Below are 14,129 nucleotides of genomic sequence, written 5' to 3'. Positions count from 1 at the left end.
ATGTAGGTTAACTAGCGGGCACTTGGACTATCTAGGTTAACTAGCGGGCACTTGGACTATCTAGATTAACTAACGGGCCCTTATACTATCTAGGTTTACTAGCGGGCACTTGGACTATCTAGGTTAACTAGCGGGCACTTGGACTATGTAGTTTCCCTAGTGGGCATTTGGATTATTTAGGTTACCTAGTGGGCACTTGGACTATGTAGGTTACCTAGCAGGCACTTGGACTATCTAGGTTAACGAAATGGCACTTGGACTATGTAGGTTACCTAGCGGGCACTTGGATTATCTAGGTTAGCTAAGAGGAACTTGGAATATCTAGGTTACCTAGCGGGCACTTGGACTATGAAGGTTACCTTGCGGGCACTTGTACTATCTAGGTTACCTAACGGGAACTTGGACTATGTAGGTTAACTAGCATACACTTGGACGATCTAGGTTAACTAGCGGGCACTTGGAATATCTAGGTTAACTAGCGGGCCCTTGGACTATGTAGGTTAACTAGCAGGCACTTGGACTATCTAGGTTAACTAGCTGACCTTGGACTAATAGGTTAACTATTGTGCACTTCGACTATCTAGGTTAATTAGCGGGCACTTGGACTATCTAGGTTAACTAGCGGGCACTTGCACAAAGCAGGTTCCCTAGCGGGCACTTTTACTATGTAGGCTCCCTAGCGGGCACTTGGACTATATAGTTTCCCTACGGGCACTTGGACTATCTAGGTTCCCTAACGGGCACTTGGACTATGTAGGTTACCTAGCATACACTTGGACGATCTAGGTTAACTAGCGGGCACATGGAATATCTAGGTTAACTAGCGGGGCCTTGGACTATGTAGGTTAACTAGCGGGAACTTGAACTATCTAGGTTAACTAGCTGACCTTGGACTATGTAGGTTAACTATTGGGCACTTCGACTATCTAGGTTAACTAGCGGGCACTTGGACTATCTAGGTTAACTAGCGGGCACTTGCACAAAGCAGGTTACCTAGCGGGCACTTTTACTATGTAGGCTCCCTAGTGGGCACTTGGACTATATAGGTTCCCTAACGGGCACTTGGAATATGTAGGTTCCCTATCGGGCATTGGACTATGTAGGTTAACTAGCAGGACCTTGGACTATCTAGGTTACCAAGCGGGCACTTGGACTATGTAGTTTAACTAGCGGACACTTGGACAATCTAGGTTACCTAGAGGGCACTTGAACTATGTACATACCTTGGCGGGCACTTGGACTATCTAGGTTACCTAGCGGGCACTTGGACTATGTACGTCCCCTAGCAGGCACTTGGACTATCTAGGTTAACTAGAGGGCCCTTGGACTATGTAGGTTAACAAGCGGGCACTTGGACTATCTAGATTAACTAACGGGCCCTTATACTATCTAGGTTTACTAGCGGGCACTTGGACTATCTAGGTTAACTAGCGGGCACTTGGACTATGTAGTTTCCCTAGTGGGCATTTGGATTATTTAGGTTACCTAGTGGGCACTTGGACTATGTAGGTTGCCAAGCAGGCACTTGGACTATCTAGGTTAACGAAATGGCACTTGGACTATGTAGGTTACCTAGCGGGCACTTGGATTATCTAGGTTAGCTAACAGGAACTTGGAATATCTAGGTAACCTAGCGGGCACTTGGACTATGGAGGTTACCTTGCGGGGACTTGTACTATCTAGGTTACCTAACGGGAACTTGGACTATGTAGGTTAACTAGCATACACTTGGACGATCTAGGTTAACTAGCGGGCACTTGGAATATCTAGGTTAACTAGCGGGGCCTTGGACTATGTAGGTTAACTAGCAGGCACTTGGACAATGTAGGTTCACTAGCGGGCACTTGGACTATCTAGGTTACCTAGCGGGCACTTGGACTATGTACGTCCCCTAGCAGGCACTTGGACTATCTAGGTTAACTAGAGGGCCCTTGGACTATGTAGGTTAACTAGCGGGCACTTGGACTATCTAGGTTAACTAGCGGGCACTTGGACTATCTAGATTAACTAACGGGCCCTAATACTATCTAGGTTTACTAGCGGGCACTTGGACTATCTAGGTTAACTAGCGGGCACTTGGACTATGTAGTTTCCCTAGTGGGCATTTGGATTATTTAGGTTACCTAGTGGGCACTTGGACTATGTAGGTTACCTAGCAGGCACTTGGACTATCTAGGTTAACGAAATGGCACTTGGACTATGTAGGTTACCTAGCGGGCACTTGGATTATCTAGGTTAGCTAAGAGGAACTTGGAATATCTAGGTTACCTAGCGGGCACTTGGACTATGAAGGTTACCTTGCGGGCACTTGTACTATCTAGGTTACCTAACGGGAACTTGGACTATGTAGGTTAACTAGCATACACTTGGACGATCTAGGTTAACTAGCGGGCACTTGGAATATCTAGGTTAACTAGCGGGCCCTTGGACTATGTAGGTTAACTAGCAGGCACTTGGACTATCTAGGTTAACTAGCTGACCTTGGACTAATAGGTTAACTATTGGGCACTTCGACTATCTAGGTTAATTAGCGGGCACTTGGACTATCTAGGTTAACTAGCGGGCACTTGCACAAAGCAGGTTCCCTAGCGGGCACTTTTACTATGTAGGCTCCCTAGCGGGCACTTGGACTATATAGTTTCCCTACGGGCACTTGGACTATCTAGGTTCCCTAACGGGCACTTGGACTATGTAGGTTACCTAGCATACACTTGGACGATCTAGGTTAACTAGCGGGCACATGGAATATCTAGGTTAACTAGCGGGGCCTTGGACTATGTAGGTTAACTAGCGGGAACTTGAACTATCTAGGTTAACTAGCTGACCTTGGACTATGTAGGTTAACTATTGGGCACTTCGACTATCTAGGTTAACTAGCGGGCACTTGGACTATCTAGGTTAACTAGCGGGCACTTGCACAAAGCAGGTTACCTAGCGGGCACTTTTACTATGTAGGCTCCCTAGTGGGCACTTGGACTATATAGGTTCCCTAACGGGCACTTGGAATATGTAGGTTCCCTATCGGGCACTTGGACTATGTAGGTTCCTCAGCGGGCACTTGGACTATGTAGGTTCCCTATCGGGCATTGGACTATGTAGGTTAACTAGCAGGACCTTGGACTATCTAGGTTACCAAGCGGGCACTTGGACTATGTAGTTTAACTAGCGGACACTTGGACAATCTAGGTTACCTAGAGGGCACTTGAACTATGTACATACCTTGGCGGGCACTTGGACTATCTAGGTTACCTAGCGGGCACTTGGACTATGTACGTCCCCTAGCAGGCACTTGGACTATCTAGGTTAACTAGAGGGCCCTTGGACTATGTAGGTTAACAAGCGGGCACTTGGACTATCTAGATTAACTAACGGGCCCTTATACTATCTAGGTTTACTAGCGGGCACTTGGACTACCTAGGTTAACTAGCGGGCACTTGGACTATGTAGTTTCCCTAGTGGGCATTTGGATTATTTAGGTTACCTAGTGGGCACTTGGACTATGTAGGTTGCCAAGCAGGCACTTGGACTATCTAGGTTAACGAAATGGCACTTGGACTATGTAGGTTACCTAGCGGGCACTTGGATTATCTAGGTTAGCTAACAGGAACTTGGAATATCTAGGTAACCTAGCGGGCACTTGGACTATGGAGGTTACCTTGCGGGGACTTGTACTATCTAGGTTACCTAACGGGAACTTGGACTATGTAGGTTAACTAGCATACACTTGGACGATCTAGGTTAACTAGCGGGCACTTGGAATATCTAGGTTAACTAGCGGGGCCTTGGACTATGTAGGTTAACTAGCAGGCACTTGGACAATGTAGGTTCACTAGCGGGCACTTGGACTATCTAGGTTACCTAGCGGGCACTTGGACTATGTACGTCCCCTAGCAGGCACTTGGACTATCTAGGTTAACTAGAGGGCCCTTGGACTATGTAGGTTAACTAGCGGGCACTTGGACTATCTAGGTTAACTAGCGGGCACTTGGACTATCTAGATTAACTAACGGGCCCTAATACTATCTAGGTTTACTAGCGGGCACTTGGACTATCTAGGTTAACTAGCGGGCACTTGGACTATGTAGTTTCCCTAGTGGGCATTTGGATTATTTAGGTTACCTAGTGGGCACTTGGACTATGTAGGTTACCTAGCAGGCACTTGGACTATCTAGGTTAACGAAATGGCACTTGGACTATGTAGGTTACCTAGCGGGCACTTGGATTATCTAGGTTAGCTAAGAGGAACTTGGAATATCTAGGTTACCTAGCGGGCACTTGGACTATGAAGGTTACCTTGCGGGCACTTGTACTATCTAGGTTACCTAATGGGAACTTGGAGTATGTAGGTTAACTAGCATACACTTGGACGATCTAGGTTAACTAGCGGGCACTTGGAATATCTAGATTAACTAGCGGGCCCTTGGACTATGTAGGTTAACTAGCAGGCACTTGGACTATCTAGGTTAACTAGCTGACCTTGGACTAATAGGTTAACTATTGGGCACTTCGACTATCTAGGTTAACTAGCGGGCACTTGGACTATCTAGGTTAACTAGCGGGCACTTGCACAAAGCAGGTTCCCTAGCGGGCACTTGGACTATATAGTTTCCCTACGGGCACTTGGACTATCTAGGTTCCCTAACGGGCACTTGGACTATGTAGGTTCCTCTGCGGGCACTTGGACTATGTACGTTCCCTATCAGGCACTTGGACTATGTAGGTTAACTATCGGGCACTTGGACTATCTAGGTTAACTAGCGGGCACGTGGAATATCTAGGTAAATTAGCGGGCACTTGTACAATGCAGGTTCCCTAGCGGGCATTTTGAGTATGTAGGTTCCCTAGCGGGCACTTGGACTATCTAGGTTCCGTAACGGGCACTTGGAATATGTAGGTTCCCTATCGGGCACTTGGACAATGTAGGTTCCGCGGGGGGCACTTGGACTATGTAGGTTCCCTATCGGGCATTGGACTATGTAGGTTAACTAGCAGGACCTTGGACTATCTAGGTTACCTAGCGGGCACTTGGACTATGTAGGTTAACTAGCGGGCACTTGGATTATCTAGGTTAACTAGCGGGCACTTAGACGATCTAGGTTAACTAGCGGACACTTGGACTATCTAGGTTAACCAGTGGGCACTTGGACTATCTAGATTAACTAACGGGCCCTTATACTATCTAGGTTTACTAGCGGGCACTTGTACTATCTAGGTTACCTAACGGGAACTTGGACTATGTAGGTTAACTAGCATACACTTGGACGATCTAGGTTAACTAGCGGGCACTTGGAATATCTAGGTTAACTAGCGGGCCCTTGGACTATGTAGGTTAACTAGCAGGCACTTGGACTATCTAGGTTAACTAGCTGACCTTGGACTAATAGGTTAACTATTGGGCACTTCGACTATCTAGGTTAACTAGCGGGCACTTGGACTATCTAGGTTAACTAGTGGGCACTTGCACAAAGCAGGTTCCCTAGCGGGCACTTTTACTATGTAGGCTCCCTAGCGGGCACTTGGACTATATAGTTTCCCTACGGGCACTTGGACTATCTAGGTTCCCTAACGGGCACTTGGACTATGTAGGTTACCTAGCATACACTTGGACGATCTAGGTTAACTAGCGGGCACATGGAATATCTAGGTTAACTAGCGGGGCCTTGGACTATGTAGGTTAACTAGTGGGAACTTGAACTATCTAGGTTAACTAGCTGACCTTGGACTATGTAGGTTAACTATTGGGCACTTCGACTATCTAGGTTAACTAGCGGGCACTTGGACTATCTAGGTTAACTAGCGGGCACTTGCACAAAGCAGGTTACCTAGCGGGCACTTTTACTATGTAGGCTCCCTAGTGGGCACTTGGACTATATAGGTTCCCTAACGGGCACTTGGAATATGTAGGTTCCCTATCGGGCACTTGGACTATGTAGGTTCCTCAGCGGGCACTTGGACTATGTAGGTTCCCTATCGGGCATTGGACTATGTAGGTTAACTAGCAGGACCTTGGACTATCTAGGTTACCAAGCGGGCACTTGGACTATGTAGTTTAACTAGCGGACACTTGGACAATCTAGGTTACCTAGAGGGCACTTGAACTATGTACATACCTTGGCGGGCACTTGGACTATCTAGGTTACCTAGCGGGCACTTGGACTATGTACGTCCCCTAGCAGGCACTTGGACTATCTAGGTTAACTAGAGGGCCCTTGGACTATGTAGGTTAACAAGCGGGCACTTGGACTATCTAGATTAACTAACGGGCCCTTATACTATCTAGGTTTACTAGCGGGCACTTGGACTATCTAGGTTAACTAGCGGGCACTTGGACTATGTAGTTTCCCTAGTGGGCATTTGGATTATTTAGGTTACCTAGTGGGCACTTGGACTATGTAGGTTGCCTAGCAGGCACTTGGACTATCTAGGTTAACGAAATGGCACTTGGACTATGTAGGTTACCTAGCGGGCACTTGGATTATCTAGGTTAGCTAACAGGAACTTGGAATATCTAGGTAACCTAGCGGGCACTTGGACTATGGAGGTTACCTTGCGGGGACTTGTACTATCTAGGTTACCTAACGGGAACTTGGACTATGTAGGTTAACTAGCATACACTTGGACAATCTAGGTTAACTAGCGGGCACTTGGAATATCTAGGTTAACTAGCGGGGCCTTGGACTATGTAGGTTAACTAGCAGGCACTTGGACAATGTAGGTTCACTAGCGGGCACTTGGACTATCTAGGTTACCTAGCGGGCACTTGGACTATGTACGTCCCCTAGCAGGCACTTGGACTATCTAGGTTAACTAGAGGGCCCTTGGACTATGTAGGTTAACTAGCGGGCACTTGGACTATCTAGATTAACTAACGGGCCCTTATACTATCTAGGTTTACTAGCGGGCACTTGGACTATCTAGGTTAACTAGCAGGCACTTGGACTATGTAGTTTCCCTAGTGGGCATTTGGATTATTTAGGTTACCTAGTGGGCACTTGGACTATGTAGGTTGCCTAGCAGGCACTTGGACTATCTAGGTTAACGAAATGGCACTTGGACTATGTAGGTTACCTAGCGGGCACTTGGATTATCTAGGTTAGCTAACAGGAACTTGGAATATCTAGGTAACCTAGCGGGCACTTGGACTATGGAGGTTACCTTGCGGGGACTTGTACTATCTAGGTTACCTAACGGGAACTTGGACTATGTAGGTTAACTAGCATACACTTGGACGATCTAGGTTAACTAGCGGGCACTTGGAATATCTAGGTTAACTAGCGGGGCCTTGGACTATGTAGGTTAACTAGCAGGCACTTGGACAATGTAGGTTCACTAGCGGGCACTTGGACTATCTAGGTTACCTAGCGGGCACTTGGACTATGTACGTCCCCTAGCAGGCACTTGGACTATCTAGGTTAACTAGAGGGCCCTTGGACTATGTAGGTTAACTAGCGGGCACTTGGACTATCTAGGTTAACTAGCGGGCACTTGGACTATCTAGATTAACTAACGGGCCCTTATACTATCTAGGTTTACTAGCGGGCACTTGGACTATCTAGGTTAACTAGCGGGCACTTGGACTATGTAGTTTCCCTAGTGGGCATTTGGATTATTTAGGTTACCTAGTGGGCACTTGGACTATGTAGGTTACCTAGCAGGCACTTGGACTATCTAGGTTAACGAAATGGCACTTGGACTATGTAGGTTACCTAGCGGGCACTTGGATTATCTAGGTTAGCTAAGAGGAACTTGGAATATCTAGGTTACCTAGCGGGCACTTGGACTATGAAGGTTACCTTACGGGCACTTGTACTATCTAGGTTACCTAACGGGAACTTGGACTATGTAGGTTAACTAGCATACACTTGGACGATCTAGGTTAACTAGCGGGCACTTGGAATATCTAGGTTAACTAGCGGGCCCTTGGACTATGTAGGTTAACTAGCAGGCACTTGGACTATCTAGGTTAACTAGCTGACCTTGGACTAATAGGTTAACTATTGGGCACTTCGACTATCTAGGTTAACTAGCGGGCACTTGGACTATCTAGGTTAACTAGCGGGCACTTCCACAAAGCAGGTTCCCTAGCGGGCACTTTTACTATGTAGGCTCCCTAGCGGGCACTTGGACTATATAGTTTCCCTACGGGCACTTGGACTATCTAGGTTCCCTAACGGGCACTTGGACTATGTAGGTTCCTCTGCGGGCACTTGGACAATGTACGTTCCCTATCAGGCACTTGGACTATGTAGGTTAACTATCGGGCACTTGGACTATCTAGGTTAACTAGCGGGCAAGTGGAATATCTATGTAAATTAGCGGGCACTTGTACAATGCAGGTTCCCTAGCGGGCATTTTGAGTATGTAGGTTCCCTAGCGGGCACTTGGACTATCTAGGTTCCGTAACGGGCACTTGGAATATGTAGGTTCCCTATCGGGCACTTGGACTATGTAGGTTCCTCGGGGGGCACTTGGACTATGTAGGTTCCCTATCGGGCATTGGACTATGTAGGTTAACTAGAAGGACCTTGGACTATCTAGGTTACCTAGCGGGCACTTGGACTATGTAGGTTAACTAGCGGACACTTGGACAATCTAGGTTACCTAGCGGGCACTTGAACTATGTACATACCTTGGCGGGCACTTGGACTATCCAGGTTACCTAGCGGGCACTTGGACTATGTACGTCCCCTAGCGGGCACTTGGACTATTTAGGTTAACTAGAAGGCCCTTGTACTATGTAGGTTAACTAGCGGGCACTTGGATTATCTAGGTTAACTAGCGGGCACTTAGACGATCTAGGTTAACTAGCGGGCACTTGGACTATCTAGGTTAACTAGCGGGCAATTGGACTATCTAGATTAACTAACGGGCCCTTATACTATCTAGGTTTACTAGCGGTCTCTTGGACTATCTAGGTTGCCTAGCGGGCACTTGGACTATGTACGTTCCCTAGCGGGCACTTGGACTATGTACGTTTCCTAGCGGGTACTTGGACTATCTATGTTATCTAGCGGGCACTTGGACTATGTAGGTTCCCTATCGGGCACTTGGACTAGATAGGTTCCCTAGCGGGCACTTGGTCTATCTAGGTTAACTAGTGGGCACTTGGACTATCTATGTTATGTAGCGAGCACTTGGACTATCTAGGTTAACTAGCGGACATTTGGACTATTAGGGTCCCTAGCGGGCATTTAGACTATATTGGTTACCTAGCGGGCACTTGGATTATGTAGGTAAACGAACGGGCACTTGGACTATGTAGGTAACCTAGTGCTCACTTGAACTGTCTAGGTTACCTAGCGGGCACTTGGAGTATGTAGGTTAACTAGGGGGCACTTGGACTACGTAGGTTAACTAGCGGTCCCTTGGACGATGTAGGTTAACTAGCGGGCCCTTGGACTATGTAGGTTAACAAGCGGGCCCTTGGACTATGTAAGTTAACTAGCGGGCACTTGGACGATCTAGGTTAACTAGCGGATACTTGGACTATGTAGGTTAACTTGCGGGCCCTTAAACTATGTAGATTAACTAGAGGCAGTTGGAGTATCTACGTTAACTAGCGGACCCTTGGACTATGTAGATTCCCTGGCGGGCACTTGGACTATGTATGTTCCAGAGCAGGCACTTGGACTATGTAGGTTCCCTAGCAGGCACTTGGACTATGTAGGTTCCCTAGCGGGCACTTGTACTATGTAGGTTAACTAGCGGACACTTGGACGATCTAGGTTAACTAGCCGGTACGTGGACTATGTAGGTTAACTAGCGGTCCCTTGAACTATGTAGATTAACTAGCGGCACTTGTACTATCTACGTTAACTAGCGAGCCCTTGGACTATGTAGATTCCCTAGAGGGCACTTGGACTACGTAGGTTCCCTAGCGGGCACTTAGACTCTATATGTTCCCTAGCGGGCACTTGGACTATATATGTTCCTTATGGACACTTGAACTATGTAAGTTAATTAACGGGCACTTGGACTATGTTGGTTAACTAGCGCGCCCTTGGACTATCTAGGTAACCTAGCGGGCACTTGGGCTATGTAGGTTAACTACGGGGCACTTGCACTATCTAGGTTACCTAACGGGCACTTGGACTATGTACGTTCCCTAGCGGGCACTTGGACTATCTATGTTAACTAGCGGGCACTTGGACTATGTAGGTTAACTAGGGGACACTTGCACTATATAGGTTACCTAGCGGCACTTGGACTATCTAGGTTAACTAGCGGGCACTTGGACTATCTGGGTTAACTAGCGTGCACTTGGACTATGTAGGTTCCTTAGCGTGAATTTGGATATCTAGTTTACCTAGCGGGCACTTGGACTATGTAGGTTAACTAGCGGGCCCTTGGACTATCTAGGTTACATAGATGGAACTTGGATTTTATAGGTCACCTTGCGGGCACTTGGACTATGTAGGTTAACCGAGGCACTTGGACGATCTAAGTTAAATAGTGGGCCCTTGGACTATGTAGGTTAACGAACGGGCATTTGGACTATGTAGGTTACCTAGCAGGCACTTGGACTGTCTAGGTTACCTAGCGGGCACTTGGACTATCTAGGTTAACGAACGGGCACTTGGACTATCTAGGTTAACTAGCGGGCACTTGGACTATGTAGGTTACCTAGCGGGCACTTGCACTATCTAGGTTACTTAGCGGGCACTTGGACTATGTAGGTTAATTAGCGGGCATTTGGACTATGTAGGTAACCTAGCGGGCACTTGGACAGTCCCGGTTACCTAGCGGGCACTTGGATTTCTAGGTTAACGAATGGGCACTTGGACTATGTATGTTGCATAGCGGGCAATTGGATTATCTAGGTTAGGTAACGGGCACTTGGAATATTTAGGTTACCTAGCGGGAACTTGGACTATCTAGGTTAACTAACGGGCACTTGGACTTTGTAGGTTCCCTAGCGGGCCCTTGGACTATGTAAGTTCCCTAGCGGGCACTTGGACTATGTGGGTTCCCTAGCGGGCATTTGGACTATCTAGGTTACGTAACAGGCACTTGGACTATGTGGGTTCCCTAGCGGGCATTTGGACTATCCAGGTTACCTAGCGGGCACTTGGACTATGTACGTTCCCTATCGGGCACTTGGACTATGTAGGTTCCTCAGCGGGCACTTGGACTATGTAGGTTCCCTATCGGGCATTGGACTATGTAGGTTAACTAGCAGGACCTTGGACTATCTAGGTTACCAAGCGGGCACTTGGACTATGTAGTTTAACTAGCGGACACTTGGACAATCTAGGTTACCTAGAGGGCACTTGAACTATGTACATACCTTGGCGGGCACTTGGACTATCTAGGTTACCTAGCGGGCACTTGGACTATGTACGTCCCCTAGCAGGCACTTGGACTATCTAGGTTAACTAGAGGGCCCTTGGACTATGTAGGTTAACAAGCGGGCACTTGGACTATCTAGATTAACTAACGGGCCCTTATACTATCTAGGTTTACTAGCGGGCACTTGGACTATCTAGGTTAACTAGCGGGCACTTGGACTATGTAGTTTCCCTAGTGGGCATTTGGATTATTTAGGTTACCTAGTGGGCACTTGGACTATGTAGGTTGCCTAGCAGGCACTTGGACTATCTAGGTTAACGAAATGGCACTTGGACTATGTAGGTTACCTAGCGGGCACTTGGATTATCTAGGTTAGCTAACAGGAACTTGGAATATCTAGGTAACCTAGCGGGCACTTGGACTATGGAGGTTACCTTGCGGGGACTTGTACTATCTAGGTTACCTAACGGGAACTTGGACTATGTAGGTTAACTAGCATACACTTGGACAATCTAGGTTAACTAGCGGGCACTTGGAATATCTAGGTTAACTAGCGGGGCCTTGGACTATGTAGGTTAACTAGCAGGCACTTGGACAATGTAGGTTCACTAGCGGGCACTTGGACTATCTAGGTTACCTAGCGGGCACTTGGACTATGTACGTCCCCTAGCAGGCACTTGGACTATCTAGGTTAACTAGAGGGCCCTTGGACTATGTAGGTTAACTAGCGGGCACTTGGACTATCTAGATTAACTAACGGGCCCTTATACTATCTAGGTTTACTAGCGGGCACTTGGACTATCTAGGTTAACTAGCAGGCACTTGGACTATGTAGTTTCCCTAGTGGGCATTTGGATTATTTAGGTTACCTAGTGGGCACTTGGACTATGTAGGTTGCCTAGCAGGCACTTGGACTATCTAGGTTAACGAAATGGCACTTGGACTATGTAGGTTACCTAGCGGGCACTTGGATTATCTAGGTTAGCTAACAGGAACTTGGAATATCTAGGTAACCTAGCGGGCACTTGGACTATGGAGGTTACCTTGCGGGGACTTGTACTATCTAGGTTACCTAACGGGAACTTGGACTATGTAGGTTAACTAGCATACACTTGGACGATCTAGGTTAACTAGCGGGCACTTGGAATATCTAGGTTAACTAGCGGGGCCTTGGACTATGTAGGTTAACTAGCAGGCACTTGGACAATATAGGTTAACTAGCGGGCACTTGGACTATCTAGGTTACCTAGCGGGCACTTGGACTATGTACGTCCCCTAGCAGGCACTTGGACTATCTAGGTTAACTAGAGGGCCCTTGGACTATGTAGGTTAACTAGCGGGCACTTGGACTATCTAGGTTAACTAGCGGGCACTTGGACTATCTAGATTAACTAACGGGCCCTTATACTATCTAGGTTTACTAGCGGGCACTTGGACTATCTAGGTTAACTAGCGGGCACTTGGACTATGTAGTTTCCCTAGTGGGCATTTGGATTATTTAGGTTACCTAGTGGGCACTTGGACTATGTAGGTTACCTAGCAGGCACTTGGACTATCTAGGTTAACGAAATGGCACTTGGACTATGTAGGTTACCTAGCGGGCACTTGGATTATCTAGGTTAGCTAAGAGGAACTTGGAATATCTAGGTTACCTAGCGGGCACTTGGACTATGAAGGTTACCTTACGGGCACTTGTACTATCTAGGTTACCTAACGGGAACTTGGACTATGTAGGTTAACTAGCATACACTTGGACGATCTAGGTTAACTAGCGGGCACTTGGAATATCTAGGTTAACTAGCGGGCCCTTGGACTATGTAGGTTAACTAGCAGGCACTTGGACTATCTAGGTTAACTAGCTGACCTTGGACTAATAGGTTAACTATTGGGCACTTCGACTATCTAGGTTAACTAGCGGGCACTTGGACTATCTAGGTTAACTAGCGGGCACTTCCACAAAGCAGGTTCCCTAGCGGGCACTTTTACTATGTAGGCTCCCTAGCGGGCACTTGGACTATATAGTTTCCCTACGGGCACTTGGACTATCTAGGTTCCCTAACGGGCACTTGGACTATGTAGGTTCCTCTGCGGGCACTTGGACAATGTACGTTCCCTATCAGGCACTTGGACTATGTAGGTTAACTATCGGGCACTTGGACTATCTAGGTTAACTAGCGGGCACGTGGAATATCTATGTAAATTAGCGGGCACTTGTACAATGCAGGTTCCCTAGCGGGCATTTTGAGTATGTAGGTTCCCTAGCGGGCACTTGGACTATCTAGGTTCCGTAACGGGCACTTGGAATATGTAGGTTCCCTATCGGGCACTTGGACTATGTAGGTTCCTCGGGGGGCACTTGGACTATGTAGGTTCCCTATCGGGCATTGGACTATGTAGGTTAACTAGCAGGACCTTGGACTATCTAGGTTACCTAGCGGGCACTTGGACTATGTAGGTTAACTAGCGGACACTTGGACAATCTAGGTTACCTAGCGGGCACTTGAACTATGTACATACCTTGGCGGGCACTTGGACTATCCAGGTTACCTAGCGGGCACTTGGACTATGTACGTCCCCTAGCGGGCACTTGGACTATTTAGGTTAACTAGAAGGCCCTTGTACTATGTAGGTTAACTAGCGGGCACTTGGATTATCTAGGTTAACTAGCGGGCACTTAGACGATCTAGGTTAACTAGCGGGCACTTGGACTATCTAGGTTAACTAGCGGGCAATTGGACTATCTAGATTAACTAACGGGCCCTTATACTATCTAGGTTTACTAGCGGTCTCTTGGACTATCTAGGTTGCCTAGCGGGCACTTGGACTATGTACGTTCCCTA

This window comes from Tenrec ecaudatus (genome assembly GCF_050624435.1).
Source record: "Tenrec ecaudatus isolate mTenEca1 chromosome 2 unlocalized genomic scaffold, mTenEca1.hap1 SUPER_2_unloc_8, whole genome shotgun sequence".
In the NCBI taxonomy this organism is placed as follows: domain Eukaryota; kingdom Metazoa; phylum Chordata; class Mammalia; order Afrosoricida; family Tenrecidae; genus Tenrec; species Tenrec ecaudatus.
The sequence above is the reverse complement of the archived record's forward strand: the minus strand, read 5'-3'. Positions refer to the sequence as shown.